At 36.1% G+C, this 17,110-nt stretch overlaps 2 long non-coding RNA genes and 1 pseudogene across 2 annotated transcripts; 2 read left to right on the top strand and 1 right to left on the bottom strand.

Annotated features, from left to right (window-relative positions):
• The first annotated feature begins 8,228 nt into the window (after positions 1-8,228).
• On the top strand, positions 8,229-8,367 carry LOC139198487 (U4 spliceosomal RNA; annotated as a pseudogene).
• A 1,783-nt stretch (positions 8,368-10,150) lies between these two features.
• Positions 10,151-11,142, top strand: LOC139198240 (uncharacterized). The gene is made up of 4 exons (XR_011583590.1): positions 10,151-10,205; positions 10,341-10,442; positions 10,544-10,640; positions 10,883-11,142. It is a non-coding gene; the product is annotated as an uncharacterized lncRNA (long non-coding RNA).
• Positions 11,143-14,493: 3,351 nt separating this feature from the next.
• Positions 14,494-15,471, bottom strand: LOC103427120 (uncharacterized). Its single transcript, XR_011583589.1, has 2 exons — positions 15,292-15,471; positions 14,494-14,943 (listed from the first exon to the last, which is right to left on the bottom strand). It is a non-coding gene; the product is annotated as an uncharacterized lncRNA (long non-coding RNA).
• Positions 15,472-17,110: the final 1,639 nt, after the last annotated feature.

Here is a 17,110-nt window from a genome sequence, read left to right as displayed (position 1 = left end):
ATGAATGGTAAGCGCGGCACACTTCTTATATATATATAGGGCACGGCTGAATCTGTTGATGCACAAAACCGGAGGTCTTGGAACAACGTAAATCTGACCGTGAATCTGCATAAAATGTAAATAACACAAGATGTATCGTGGTTCACCCCAAGGTTTGGGCTACGTCTACACTGATTGTATTATATTTCTCTGAGAAGTGAGGGGGATAGAGAGTTCTAGGAGTGGGAGCGTTGAGAGGGGTGAGAAGGCTCCAGAAATGGCATCCTCTCATTGTGAGGGTGAGGGGTCCTTTTATAGAATAAGGACTCATCACTTATTACATATTTGCCCCTTCCTTTATCACATAATTACATTTAAGTCCCCCGAGTATTTATACGAGGTCTAAATACGAGGCCCTAAATATGGTATAAATAGTAGTCCCCCAAGTCTTCAGTCAAGAGAGTCTTTTGGCTGGAGACTTGAAATTCAATCCATGTGTGGGCCGAAGTAACTAAATGTTGTCTTGAACTGATGTTCGATGTAAGGCGGTGTTCAATCTGAAATGATGCTCAACCAGAAGTAGCACATGCTGCGAGACTGCTCGGCTTGTGGCTTATGTTGCCTTGGTTGGCTCGGCTTGTGGCGTTTGAAGGTGAGGGAGTCCCTTTTATAGAATAAGGGCTCACTCCTCAATACATAGATGATGGGCTAGAGTTGATGCTCTCTAATGATGGTGAGGGAATCCCTTTTATAAAATAAGGGCTCGCTTCTCAATACATAAACAATGGGCTAGAGTCCCCCAAGTATTTTTCATGAGGCCCAGTTAAGGCCCAATATATGGTACCTAATGTAGTCCCCCAAGTCTTCGGTCAATAGAGTTTGTTGGCTGGAGACTTCAAATTGAATCCATGTATAGGCCGAAGTGGTGGTTGTTCGGAGGCGGTATTTGTATACCTTGCACTTAAGATTTGTAAGTGAAGCTTTGCAAGTGAAGCTTTGAAGCTAGAGCTCTGTAAATGAAGCTTTCGAAGCTAGAGCTTTTGTAAATAAAGCTTTTGAAGCTGATTGACATGAGTGATGCTCATGAATGTTTATGTTGATTGACATGAGTGATGCTCATGGATGTTGTCATGAGTGATGCTCATGAATGTTAACATGAGTGATGCTCATGAATGTTGACATGAATGATGGTCATGAATGTTTATGTATGATTGTCATGAGTGATGCTCATGAATGCTTATGTATGAATGACATGAGTAGTGTTCATGTATAATTTGGAGTACTAGGCGTACTTTTGATCACCTGATTGGTGGCCTGAAGGAGAGTACGGGTTGTACATTTCATCACCTGGTTGGTGGCATGAATGGCTAGTTGCCAAATTAGAGTACGGGTTGTACATCTCATCACCTAGTTGGTGGCATGAATGGCTAGTTGCCAAATGATATTAGAGTACGGGTTGTACATTTCATCACCTGGTTGGTGGTAATAGCGGCGGGTTGCAGAATAATTGTGGAGTACTGAGCATACTTTTGATCACCTGGTTGGTGGTAATAACGGCAGGTTGCCGAATAATTGTGAAGTACTGAGCGTACTTTTGATCGTCTGGTTGGAGCTATTTTGGGCTTATGGGCTTTCGCCCTCTACGACATGCCAGCCCATTAATTTTGGGCTTTGCCCTTTTTTTTTTTTTTTTTTTTTTTTTTTTTTACATCCTCTGATGGGGTTTATACATATTACCCTATGATGGGGTTTACACATATTACCCTCTGATGGGGTTTATACAGATATTTCCGAAAGATAAAATAAATTACATCATTCAAAAATAAGGAAAGTAAACCACATCACTCTGGTGGAGTGTTTATTCATTGCTTTTGCAGTGCGGGTATTTATTCCTTGCTTTTGTTTGTGTTTTTCTGCTGCACTCTCTCTGTCTTTTCATCTGGCAGACAGAAGGAATCATAATAATAGGAAAATTTTTGCTTTTCTTCTTTTCTCTTTTCCTTTTCATTTTCACTTTTGCTTTGCACCTCTGTCTTTGCTTTTCTCCAGACATCCCTTGTCTTTCTTTAAAGAAAAAGAATATGCATGATGAAAGTGTGGGTATCTTCTGGTCGACAAAAACCATCCATGTGGGTGGTCGATTAAATCATTCAGACTCATCATTGCTCTAGTCCACTCATCTTTGACCACCATCTCTAAAAGTACAAACCCAGAGTCATTAGGTGTAGACCGGATCTGTGATTGCAAGCGGGTCAACCCAGGCGAATCAGGAGGCGTCGCTGCCTCTCTCTTCAGATCTTCCTCGCAGTTTTGGCGAGAACGTGGTTGCCTCTCTCTTATTCCAACTTTCTCGATTTCATGCAATTCCTGAGCTTTAGACGCCATTTTCGAGTTTAAAGTTTAAAACTTTGGCCTCCAACCCCTTCTCGCGCTCCTCAACCTCCTGCTGCCGTGTCTGGAGCGAGTTCCGCTCCGAGTAAAAACCGTCCTAGAGCTCATCGAACCGAGTCTTGGACGTATCAATGCGGTCCAAGAAGTGTTTCCACTGCAGGGCCAGATTCCTTTGCTTCAACTCCGGTTCATCCTAACCGGACAACATCGATTCCATCGCTGGCGTTTCTGCAACTTCTGAGTTGCAATTTTCAGTTTTGCTGCAATACGACGATGTATCGGCTATGGCGGAAGCTTCAAGCTTTCTTTTTTAGCTCGACGTTCTCAGTCCCTCAGAGCATATGCAGTGCTCAGTGGGTTAATTAATTGCAAGATGTTGGATCGGGACGGCGTCGTTTTCGATCTGGTCTTCGTCGTCCTCGGAGTCGACGGCAGAGACTGGCTGGTAGAACTCGACGGCGAGTGCATCGTCGTCGTCGTTGATGTTGGTGTCAGAATCACTTCCGTTCTGGTAATCTGTGACTTGGATGACGTCAGACGGAGCTGTGGCGTTCATCGTCGTCGTTCCAACTTCCAGCGATGAAGAGAACCAAAAATCTAAGAAGAGTGAAAGCGTTTTGAGGGAAATAGACCGGAAACAAAGCCTCTTTTCCTTTTCCCCATTACAGTGAGTAACAGATGCTCTTAGGCTCAGATCTGAACCAGATCTACCGCCGCAGCGCCGCCAGCAGAGTAATCGGTGGTGTTGGTCGCAACACCAACTGAAACCGAGCCACAAGTCGTGTCGCACATACAAAAAGTGATACGTGTTCGGAGTTAAAGGTTAGATGCAAGATCCCAACCAGATGCGACGCCACCATAGAAGTGGTGGTCAGTGTTGGTCGCAGCACCAGGTGCAACCGAGTAATCGATGATGCTGGTCACAGTAGTAGCTGCAGCCGTGGTGGTGAGTGTGAGGCTTGTGAGCAACAGATGCAGAGAACCCAGAAAAGGATTGGCCCGGAGGTTTGGGTCCTTGCGGTAGAGGATTAGCCCGGAGGTTCGGGGGAGATGGGGCCGGGTCGAATGTCTCTTGCGGATCCGGCGGCACCGAGAGAGAAACAAAACACACGATCTTTCCCTTTTTCGGTGACAGGGCTAAAGTCAAGGGTCTTGACGGCTTGCCTGTTCTTCTTCTTCGCATCAGACTTAGCAACCCTGAGGTTCTTGTGGACGGCATTGAGCCTGGTGAGGGTTGGGTTTCTTGCTTCTCTTTTTTGTGATCTGGGTTTTTCTTATTTTCTGGAGTTTCTTTTTGTTTTCGTAGTTGTTGGATGGAAGAAGAAAATCACAAAAAGTAAGAATCGTGAGAAGAGTTGTAAGGCAGCCATTTGATAGAACTGGAAGTTGTTTGTAGATTCACGGTGGAGGTGAACAATTGAGAGAGAACCGACATAACTTTTTGTATCGATTCCCACAGACGGCGCCAAATGTTGATGCACAAAACCGGAGGTCTTGGAACAACGTAAATCCGACCGTGAATCTGCATAAAATGTAAATAACACAAGATGTATCGTGGTTCACCCCAAGGTTTGGGCTACGTCCACACTGATTGTATTATATTTCTCTGAGAAGTGAGGGGGAAAGAGAGCTCTAGGAGTGGGAGCGTTGAGAGGGGTGAGAAGGCTCCAGAAATGGTCTCCTCTCATTGTGAGGGTGAGAGGTCCTTTTATAGAATAAGGACTCATCACTTATTACATATTTGCCCCTTCCTTTATCACATAATTACATTTAAGTCCCCCGAGTATTTATACGAGGTCTAAATACGAGGCCCTAAATATGGTATAAACAGAATCCAAAGAGGAAAGAGATAAGGCATTTTGAATTATTTTAGGACTCTAAGAAACAGGTGGAGAATGTTGAAATGTAATTAGGATTCTTCCTTGTAGCTGGAGATAAGATAAGATAAGATAGGATAAGATAGAATAAGATAATGTTTCTCTCCAGCTAAGATTCTTTTTTCTTGTGTAATTCCTTGCATTCCAAGTCTCAACTTTAATTTCTCCAGATTTTGGCACATGTTTAACATCTTTTAAACACAAAAAATGTCCATCCCATATGCTATCCACGCATGCTATCCAATCCAAGTCCAAAACTGCTCGAAATTGCTCCATTTGACTAAATATTGTTATCTTTACCAACTGAACCTACAATAAAACGAAAATAACTTAAATTACTATAATAAATGGAAATAAACTAAGTAAATGCAAAGAAATAAGATAACAAAGTCGCATAAATATACTCCTATCGTGTTTCATTTTGATTATTATATACTTTTAGGTGGGCAAAAAAAAAAAATTAAATAAACATATGATTTTATGGTACTAATTTTAGCTAGCACACCTAAGTTTAAAATCCTAACTCCGCCCTTGGTGCTATCCACACACCCATTTTTACATCTCACACATCCTTATCAATTTCTGACCATTAGATTGAATGAATTATAGAAGATCAATGGACAAAAATTGACAAGAATATGTGGGTGTTAAAAAAGGGTGTGTGGCTACCCTAAAATAAATAGGAGATTGATTTCAGATAATGAATCTATTGAGCATCATCATCATATATGATATGGCATAATTTTATTTGATAACTGAGGTGACCAATTCAATATAGATGTTAAATCTTCTTCCTGAGTAATGCTAGGTAGACTAAATTTATACACTAAATTTGCAAACTATATGATATGTCGCTAATAAGAAATAAACACGTTAATCAACATTTAAGTAATAATTCAATCATCAACTTTTATGTCATTTAGTTTAGAAAATTTAGTTTACGAATTTAGTCTTCATACGCCACAGATGTGTCAAATATTTATTTTATTAATATATTGAGCCCCATAGTTACATTTTTTTTTAGTACATCGATATTTTTACATTAAAGGGAGGGGGAGTTCGGCTAAGCCACACACTGGGTAACCTAATTTGGTATCGAATTCGCCATTCATGAGATTTAAACCTAAGACCTCTCACTTCAAAGTGAAGTGGAATGCCACCAGACCGTAATATTGAGTGGCAGCCCCATAGTTACATTAACTATTAAAAGATAATTAAAATTGATTTTAGTTTTCATTTTATTGGTTGTCAATGAACACATGTATTAAAAAAATAAATTAAAAGCATTTAACTCCATATTTGTTTGCTACAAAAAAAAAAGCAGCTAGAAAGTAAGAAATCATTTGAAAAAAAAATAAAAATAATAACACTTAGCTGCCACGTCAATTATGACATCTCCCTTTGAGAAAACCTTGATACCTTCAAGAACTAGTTGACATATTTGAGATCTCCTTTAACAACTGAATACTTTAGCCACTTAGTGCTACGGTTTAGTGATATTCATATTCATTTGTAAGTGTAAGGTCTTAAGTTCGATTATCGCCAAAGGCGAATTTGGACCAAATTATTTCTAGCTTTTTGTGAAGCTTAGTTCATTCCCTCATCTCTTTAGTATAGTTAATATCGTTTGTTTAAAAAAAATTCGAATACTTTAAAATATAAGATATCCTAAGTGTACTAGAATTTTCATAACAAAGAAGGTTGAGAAGCCAGCTGGAGGAGTGCATATAACCACGGAAACAACCAAAACGAAGCATTGACCCACTAAAAAAATACAAAAACGAAGCAATTAGTGAATTTGATACTCACCAGAAGTCAATGTCAACGTTTTTAAATGCCTCCTTTTAACTGGCATTACTTGGATTGGTACGTAACAAGTGGACTTAAACAAAAGAGAATGGGAAGAGAGATCCGCTTCGGATTCACTTTGTGGGGATTCCAGGGATCTTCACATCTTAACCGTTTATTTTACATCGTGCGGTCAGTTTTCGTCAGATACTATTTGTGTTTAATTTTAAATAAAAAAGTCAAATGATTTTTGACCACACAATATACAATGAATGACTAAGATGTGGAAAAATCCTAGTAGATCCAGATGGGATCCAATTCCAGAAAATAGTGCCAAATAATTATGTAAGTTACAAAACACGTTTTGCATCTTTCACTAAAATGGAGGGATGGCGAAATAACAAAGAAGGTTGTAGGTAGAGGCAAAGAGTGGTAACATGAGCATGAGTTGTATGATCAGATTTGTGTGAGTGAATGTTACGTGGTAATGCATTTTGCATAAATAAACAGTTATTTATGCATGCGTGAGCAACTGTCAGATGTTAATGCATAAAAAGTCTTACTTGCATGAATAGACTCCTACTCATAGGTTTTTTTAGCTAAAATGGTCCATGAGATTAACATTACTCCTCACTTTAGTTCTTCGAGATTTAAAATCGATACAAGTGGTTCCTAAGTTTGTTCACCGTCAATCATTTTGGTCCTTATGTGAAAATTCTCCGTTTAGTAAGAACCAAAATGACAAAAATAGCCCTTAATTTTTATCCGATAATTTTGGCCCAGTGTTTAATAAATTGAGGATTTTTTTTTTCATTTTGGTCCTTATTTAACAGAGACTTTTCACATAATGACCAAAATTATTGACGGTAGAGAAACTTAGGGATCACTTCTATCGATTCTAAATCTCAAGGAACCAAAATGAAGAGTTATGCCAACTTCAGAGACCATTTTAACTAAAATGCCTTACCTATATGAACACATAAGACCTAAGTTACCTAACCTATAAGCCAAACACTTTTGTAGATTACTAAAAAAATTCTAGATGGATTTAGAATCAGAACACCGTAGCTTCTAGCTCCAAGTCGAAAGTTAAAATAAAACAGATATCTATAACTTTAGCCTTTTAGAGCAGCCCCACAATTGGGTTGAGTTGCCCTTCACAAAAAAAAAATTTAAAAAAAAAAAAAAAAAAAATCCTCCAACAGTCGACAAAATGGGAGGCAATTGGGTTCAAGATAGTTACAAGGGCAGATGCCCCTTCAACGATTGCAAGGGCTTTGGCCCTACTTGAAGCCTGGTAGACATGAGCCGCCCCCCCCCCCCCCCCCGCGCGCGCCAACGTGAAGCCCATATTTGTCCAACTTGTGAGCTCACCAACTCTCCCAGTTCCCCCCACGTGGCTCATTGTGAGCCTTTGATTAAAAATAAATAAAAATTCAATTCAACTGAGGGAATTAATCCAAATCTAAAAAAATTATAAAAAGGGTTTTTATCACCATCAAGATGGTCTCTGAAATTGAAAATCAATCAATGTAGTTCCTGAAAATAGATGTCGCAAATGAATGTGGTCATTCTGTCACGACTCACAATTCTGTTAAAATGCTCTTTAAGTGCTGATGTGGCACATAAATAGATTTCATAAGTCTTTTTTTCTCACAAACGGTCCTTGAAATTGACATGTGACATCAAATTGGTCCCTGAAATTGATCCACAACATCAAAATGGTCTCTAAAATTGAAAATCGATAAATGTAGTCCCGCATGTAAGTGTTTCAAATCAATGTAGTCATTCTGTCACAACTCTATCAAAAATTCTGTTATGTGCCAGTGTGACGCATAAATGGATCGCATAAGTACGTCTAATTAAATTACAAATAGGTTTAATAATTTAATAGTTAATAAAAAGTTGTCAACCCAAAAACCCAGTCTTGCAATCACCTCAAATCCTAGTCCACATTCCTATACCTCCTTCCTTTTCTATTCTCTAAAAAAAAAAAAATCTCAATACACCCACCTTTACAGACTTTGACACCCTTCACAGAATTGAACTTGAATCGAGATCACCTTTGGTGATGGCTTGGTTGATTGGCAACAATTTCTGGGACATCACCATTAACATTTAGGCGATCAACATCCTCACAACCTTAATCTTGGAGAGCTTGTTTGGCGCTTCCTTGGTGGTCTAGTGACTCAAAGAATGGCGAGGTCTCTCTTGAGATAATGAGGTTATAACCGAGGTGGGTCTATTGTTGGTTGAAAACTATTTCCAAACCCCCTCTTAGGCCTTGGTTAAGCCTTGTGCCTTTGAGAATTTATGGAAGGGATTTCTCTTCGAAGTAGGTCCTGCTATAAGAAAAAAGGAAATTCATTGTGCAAAAAGGTATTTAGACAACTTTTGAGATTAATTATTAAACCTACATCAGCACACTATAAAAAAATGTACAAAATTGTGACAGAAGAATCATATTGATTTGTAACAATTATTTTTAAAGACTACATTCATCGATTTTCAAGTTAATCGATCATCTTGATGGTGTGTGTGTCAATTTCAGGGACCATTTGATATATATATATATATATATATATATATATATATAATAAAAAAACCATAAATCTTGTGGGCCAATTTATGTGCCACATCAGCATTTAACAAAATTTTTTAATTATGACGGAAGAACCACATTAATTTGCGACATCTATTTTCAGGGATTACATTGATTGATTTTCAGTTTTTGGGACCATTTGTGATAAAAATCCTTCAAAAAATCATAAAAATTACCAAAAAACTTACAAAGTTCACACTATCTACATGTGAATAATCAAAGATAAAATTACTCCACCCTCTCTATGAAGAAAGTTGGGGTTCCACCATAAAACCAATTATGAAGAGTAGCCAAACTACTTATAAACATATGCAAAGTCCCTTCTCTCATCAGTGTGTGATTCATTCTCGACATGCCCCCTCACGTATAGCGAATTTTCAATGCATCATAATATGTAAAAATAAAAGGTAGTCTTTCTTAATTCTGTGGATTTCTTAATTCTTTGCGCGTTTCATCTTTCTCATGTCGCCAATAAAAAATAAGGGGTTTTTTGAACATTAGTCCTTACAAAAGATTAAAATTTAAAAAAAAACCTGGTGCTAGATTAAATATTCAATTTAATCCCTTGAATAGTGCTTTTATCAAAATTTACATTCAATTTTTGTTATTTAATGTGTATTTTTATTTAATCTCTCCATATTAAATTTTAATTTTATTAATATGCACATATTTAGTTTTTTAATTATAAATGAACGTAAATGAGAAAATATTAAAAGACATTTGTGATACAAAAATATATAAATACATAAATGTACAGAAATAACTATGCCGAAATATATAAAATTGACTTTTTTTGTACCGAAATATTTGTACCTACATGATTGTACCGAAATATATTATAATGAACCTAAATGTATGTACCGAAATGTATTATTGAATTAATGTACCTATATGTCAATACCGAAATGTATGTACCAAAATGTACGTACCGAAATGTATGTACCTAAATGTCAATACCGAAATGTATGTACCTAAATATCAATACCGAAATGTATGTACCTAAATGTCAATACCGAAATGTATGTACCTAAATATCAATACCGAAATGTATGTACCAAAATGTATGTACCTAAATGTATTTACCGAAATATAATATATTGAATTAATGTACCTAAAAGTCAATATTCAAATATGTGTACCAAAATGTACGTAACGAGATGCATTATATTGAATCAATGTAACTATATGTTTGTACCAATGGTGGATATACCGAAATATTCAAATATATTAATGTACCTAAATGAATAACATACAAAATTGTTATCGGAATATATATTATAAAAGAATTAGTTACCTAAATGTAGACATTAAAATATATTATGATGAATGAAATAAAAATTAAATTTAAATGCAATTGATACATTAAAATAAAAATAAATAAATAAATAAAACATAAAAATATAACTAATAAATGATATGATTAAATGTACTAGGGATTAAAATTGGATTTTAATCTTACACAAGGTTAAAATCTAAAACTCATATTTTTTAAGGATTAAAATGAAGTTTTCAATAAAAATAATTGAGCTCGGAATCATTGTTCTTGGTAACATACTCTAGCCCAACCGGTTGGTGATCTTTAATACCTGCTCTTATTGTGTGCTAGTACCTTTATATTAATTACTGTCTGCTGGTATATCTTCATATTACTTTGCTTGTATATCTTCGGTTACTTTACTAACCACAACACTAACTCTTCTCAGGTTCGCTTCATGAACTACATCCATATGGGAAATGATTTCGTTGTTAGATGGACAATCTTCCCTGCTGATCCTGCAACTTGCTTTTCTGCTGCGAAAGCAAAGGTAATAGGTCTTCTGTTGCTGGGTTGCTGGATAACATGTACTTACAGCTGGAGCTTTTTCCATTTTCTGACTAGAGCGTTGACACATTCCTTACTCTGCAGGCATGATTCTGCGCTTAAAGGAACATCATATGCAGCTTCCTCAGAAATTTGGAAGTTATCAGTTGGTCAAAGTGAAGGCTGAGCCTCGAAAGAATCGGTATGCTACTTCAGCCGGCATTCTTTTCACTGGAATGAAGTATCTGGTTTTGGAAATTTGATTTGAATTCATCATTCATGTATTCATGATGGTAGCTTCATGGACGTTGTCTTTGCTAATGGATTTTCTGTTTCCTTTCATTTCATGTTTCTTTAACCAGTTTAGCTTTCCAATTTTGCTACAAAGTTATACTCGAATGATTTTTTTCGTTGGTAAAATTGGACTGCGTTGGAGAATTGCAGGTCATGGTGCGAGCAACACTCTTTGGCGGTGGTAGTTGGAGTTATAATTACCTCGGTTGTTGGATTATTAGCAATATAGGGACGTAGCTGGTTAGGAAATATAGATTGCAAGAGATCGTTTCTTATGAGCCTGTTCGTGCCAGTACCATTGTTCCTGAGCAAGAACTTCAACCGCTTAGATAGTAACTTTCGTACCAATGTAGTTAGAGTTTCTTCGACTCACTGGAGATTCCGATTATGGACAGCTCGAAAGCAATACATACACTCCGGGGCATTGAAGCCGAACGTTCGGAGGAGATGAAATCCGCAATTCCTCTGTGCATTAGAATATCAGTATAGGAAAATGGATAGACGAATTGGTGATGAATATACGTCTGTTTTACTTGTAGGTATATAAAGATACTCTTCAAAGTTTCAGCTAATTTGTATATGACTTGCCTTTCGGCTTCGGTTCAACGGCAAATCCGTTCATTTTCAGGGTCAGTGCTTGGATTCAAGTCCAAGTCTTGCGTATTGAAGTAAAGTCAACGCTAGTATCAGTTGTAAATCAACGGCAGTAAGCCATTTGTTCCGGTACTGACAATCTACCGAACTAGCAAATATGAGAGCATATTATTTTAAGTTTATGAACGTTTGACCAACATTTCGATTCATCTTTTTGTTATAAATTATTTATGGAAGGAAAAGGCACATATTTACCTGCACACTCTGTTTGTCTATGTCTGTTAGTTCTGCTTTGATTTTTTTTTTCAATTTAAATTTAAAAAATAAATAAAAATGTGCAAAGGGAAAAAAGGTGTTTTGGAAACTACTTCATATACGTAGAAAAAAAAATGAGAGATTAAAGGGGTGTAGTTTATAGAGAATTTTATTGAATTTTTAAAGCGATAGACTTTTACTGATTTAGTAGACTTTGAGAGATTTAATAGACTTTTACTGATTTAGTAGACTTTGAGAGATTTAATAGACTTTTACTGACTATTATAAACTCTATAAAATTTCATATTTTATTGATATTCTTTTGTGGAAAAGAAATGAGTTAAATGATAAACTTTTTCAAAATTCTACAATGCTATAATATTTTAATCTTTTGTGTATTGTCATAGTTTTTTTAATGACCAATTTATTAATAAGCATTATTATTTTTTAGTTTTTATTATTGAAATGGTGGTAGTAAAGTTGGTATTTTTTGTGGCAGCAATAATAGTAGAGGTGGTGATTGTGGTGGTGGCGGGGTAATGTTTGGGTGGTGGAGTAGAGATGGGGGCTGTGGTGATGGAGTAGTGATGATGGTGGTAAAGGTGGCAATTATGGTGATGGTGAAGTGGTGGTCATAGAACGGGTGGTGATGATGGTTATGGCAATGATGGTACAGTAATGGCAGCAGGGATGGAGGAGGAGGAGGTGGTGATGACATGGTGGTGGAAGTGTTGATAATGGTAGTCATCGCATTATGTTGGGTGGTGTACTATATCTTCATAAAATAGAGAAAAATGAAATCCATTAAAATCTTATAGGATAGGTAGGATTTGTTTTGACAAAAAGCTTGCCATAAAAGCACTCAAAATCCACGACTCTTGAAAATCCTTTAAAATTTTAACTACATGGATTTTTATAGACTCACAAAATCACAAAAATTTTAGACTTTTTGGAAGTCATAAAAGTCTTTATTTAATACAGGGTGATTTTCGTTGACTCCTTAAAAGTCTTGAATCGCATACACTTGAATTTGAGTAACAAAGTTCATCAAACACCATATACAATACACCATTTTAAGCATGAAGGGATGATGGTGGGTGAGATGTGGAAAAATTGTATGTACATAAAATGAAAACTAAAAACTTGTCATCAGTTTCAAGTTTTACTTCATGCATTCTCCTTTATTTCTCCATCTTTCCTTTTCACCAATTTTCTTTATTCGTTATTTTCCTCCATTTAGATTTATTCCCTCAATGATTGTTAAAAAATAAAAACAAAATGGTTATAATCATGCCGTAAACGGTAAATGGTACGTCCATGACACAAATCATATGAGTTGCATCAACTTGAGGGATCTAATTGTTCTACCAAAGGCTTACTTTTGGGGGAAATTATTGTGAGAGACAAAATTTTGTCCTTGGAAGGGAAAACCCTACCGGCACAGGCATTGGTTTTTCGTCTAAAAGAGCCAGCCACAGCTGGATACTGTCCTTGAGGGGGCAAGGGGAGTTTCTGTTTTTGTCCTGAAGAAGGCAACCAGAGTAGCTTGCTATATCTGCCTAAGTGATCTGTAAGTTGAAGGCTGTTCACAGTGGGGCATCTGTATATGCTAGCTGCAAAGCAACAACTGGAACCTAATGAGTAGACTGTAAGTCATTTCCACATTCCTCTTTTCCGGAAAATAGAGAGAGAGTGTAGAAAACAAAATCGAGTGTTGGAAACTACTTCAGATAAAAAATTAGGTTCGACACCGGTTCACTTGTTTACAAAGGAGACAGAAATCTCTTCAACACTACATAATATTAATTGATACCGAAATAGATTATTGAGATTGAAAATAGAAGATCTTAACAGTTTGAAAATAAAATCTAACAGCTAAAACACCTCTAACACTGAATGATATGTAGTGCTGAACCTACTGTAATTTACTAGGAATATTTCATTGAATGTGTGATACACAATTCTAATTAGTTGGATGGTCGGACCATCCAAGCCATGGCATTAATTACTTGGTGAGATCAGAAATTGTTTTGATGAGAACAAGTCAGTAACAAGCTGGGTCTTGCAAATATATATGACGTGGCAAAGGACCAATCGGACAGTTAACTGGGTGTCATGAATCTGGATCTTCTCCAGATCCTCTTTGTGAGGATTTCAGAGATCCGTGAATCGTGTCCGTTCATCGTACATCGTGCGATCAGTTTTTATCAGGTATTGTTTGTGTTTAATTTTAAATAATAAAATTTAAAATAATTTCTGACCGCACGATGTACGATGACCGAACACGATATGTAGATTCCTGAGATCCTTACAAAGAGGATCCGGAGAGGATCCTTATTCGGGTCTCATAAGAGTTGGGGATGGGGATGCATGACAAAATGGCCTCTGAAGAGATGAGACGTACAATATATGCATGTGAAATTCTTACGTCTTTGCCCTGCATATCTGTCAACCTCTCCCACAATGTCTTTTCTTTAAATTTTCCAACCAATTGTATAATCTCTTGTACATCCTTCGCCAGATCCACCAGCATATGTCCCTCCTTTATATGAAAATATATGGAAGGTTTCCCGTCATTGTTTGTGATCCGGTTCAATAATGCAATATCATATGTAAATTTCTCTATACATTGTATTATAGAATCGAAACACCTCGTAGTAGTAAACCCATTCATATAAGCTGTTCTCCTTTCATGGCTTCATATACATATGCGTGTGTGTGTGTTATGAGTTTCTCATCAAATTTATATATGAATTCACCGTTACGTACAAAAAAGTCATATTACTAGAGAGAGATACTCGAACACAGAGCTTGAATGCATGAATGAATGACCTTAACCGAATTAATCTTAAAGTTAGCAGGAACGGTATTAAATATTAGTGCTTGCTTACAATGGCGGAGGTTGTTCACTCTTGCTACATTATTACTGAAGTATCATTATTCTTGAAAAAGAATGAAATACACCTTAATATACGAATCTCCACTTTACTCACTTGCTTAACATGAAATAACTAACTCTATGCATAAATATAATACTAATAATAATAACAATAATTTGCTTAACATGAAATCGAATTTGGCATTGACACAATAATATCAACTTTCGTTAATATTTTATTAGGATACGTCCCAGGCACAAATGCATACCAAACCCACCTCAAAGGAAAAAGGAATCAATTAAGGGCACTTGTCCTCGCCCTTCGAGTTTTTGAGGTCCCTGTAGCAAGGGCACTCGTCCTTGTTCCCATAAGTCCCCGATGGAACGCATTGACATTTCTCACAACAGATTCCACAGTACCTCAAGCACCGGTCCTTATATCCAGTTTTTGAACATCTCACCCCACACTTGGAGTCACAAAAAGCTGCAAAATTCGCATGCAAATAGGTTAATTAGAACACCGTGTGTGTATATATATATATATGTATATATACATACATAAATACATACATACATACATATTATCACATAATTCGTTTTGACAAAACTATATTCTAAATACTCTAATCGACAAAAGAATACCCGAATTAGACAGTAAAAATTTGAACACACTATCCTGACTAATTGATAATTCATATTTTACCATATATTCTTAGTTTTAGAAACAAATTAAGAGAGGAAAAAAAAGAACAATATTATGAACTCGAGAAATATCGTTAATTAATTACATAAAAAGAGTAATTAGGTGGAAAAAAAAAAAGAAGGATCGTACGAGAACCAGCCATTGATGCCTCAAAGAAAGAGGAGGTGAGGACAAGGCAAACAAGCATGAAGGTTGCAGAGAGGAGCTTCATTTTTGCCAAGAAGAAGATGAGAGCGAGGTTGAAGATGGAAAGATTCGTATTCCAGTGAGCAAAGGAAACGTTTTGTTTTTTTTGCGAGTGTGTGGTGCTTTAGAAGTGAGAAATAAGGGGTATTTATAGTACGAGAGGTTGGTAGGTGAAATAAAAGGGAAAGAAAGAAGATTATAGCGTCAACGTAATAATAAAATAAAGGGTGGTGCAACTAGCGGAGCTACTCACAAAGCTAAGGTTGGCTTTAGCTCAGGAAGGTTTTATGTATGAAGCTTATATAACCACCCAATTTTAGTATAGGTTATTATTTAATGTATATTTAGTGCATGATAGGTAATAAATAATATTTTACCCAATAAAGATCATGTGCACTTTAAGCTGACCTGAGACCTAGTCCCTATCAAAAGTCGGGCTCAACCATTTCCAACACATGAGTAGTCCACAAATTTCCATTTCATTCCTCACATAACAAGCTTAATCAATTAATCATCCAAAAAATACATTAAGATTCAGTTCGCATTCAGAATCAACATTCATATCCAAATTATATCAAACAATATGCAAGTATAATAACAAGTATAACAATAATAAGAAGGTTTCCCAGAACACCCCCCCCCCCCTTCTCCTCTACGTCATTTACTTACACCTTGGTCCAATTCGCACGTTCGTAATCACATGGTGCAAGTCAGCAGTAAACTAAATAATGATAATTTCAATCGTACAGCCAATCTAAGAGTTGGATATAGCTTAAACAATAGAATAGAATGTACCTAGTTGTAAATTTAATAAAAAAAGCTCTCTATGATCATATGTCCAGTCATAGGGGGTGTTTAGGAGGAGCGAAAGGTGCAGTCGCACATGGCCCCAAACAGTGGCGGAACCAAGATTTCTTGTGAGGAGGGGCCTCACACAAGTATAGAAAAAGAAAAAAACAAATAGTGGTTATAAAATTACGAATGCAAAAACATCATAAAAATATCCAAATAATTAAGTAGTAAAATTAACATATGAATACATAATTTTATCTATTTATAGTAATCATAATTATTCTCGACGAATTTCATATTTTAAAACCATTGCATGATGTCATCTATACTACTGAAAGAATTATTAAAATCAATGGAGAGAATTACTAAAAATTTTGCAAACCCTAAAACTCAAGTAAGGTAGGATAGAATAGAAACAAATATTTTATAGAGAATAATAGAGTTTTACAAACCTTATTTGTTCTTTATTCAAAAAGTTTGGGATTTGGAATGACTAAATATATGAAATTCAAGAAGAATATGGGGAATAGCTCTGCCAGTGCACGAGTGAAGGACAATTTTATTAGTTAAAAGTGAATTATGGGTTTTAATTTAAAAGTTTTATTGATTTGTAATAAATGACCATTTGAAATATTATTCTTAATTCTAGGATAGGATTTGGATGAAAAGATAGATAAATAATTAGATAAGTGTTGAGAAGAGTTGCAAAGCAATAGAAATAGGTGTAATACTAATCTTGTATTTTCAAGTTAGGGTAGGCCTAGGACTACTCTAGTCCTCATGTGCCTCCGCCAGTGGCCCTAAGTTTGAAGGGGCCCCAAAATTTGTCATCTAATATTTATATGGAATAATGTTCTATATTTAAATTGATTTTGTTAGCACTTTAAAATCTCATCGTGCAATGCTTATAAGCATAATTTTTTTTTCTTTCTAAACATAAAAATTTGCAGTATAATGAGATATTTTGAGT

Source organism: Malus domestica, chromosome 08 (assembly GCF_042453785.1).
Source record: "Malus domestica chromosome 08, GDT2T_hap1".
Classification (NCBI taxonomy): domain Eukaryota; kingdom Viridiplantae; phylum Streptophyta; class Magnoliopsida; order Rosales; family Rosaceae; genus Malus; species Malus domestica.
This window is presented reverse-complemented; position numbering and strand designations above follow the sequence as displayed.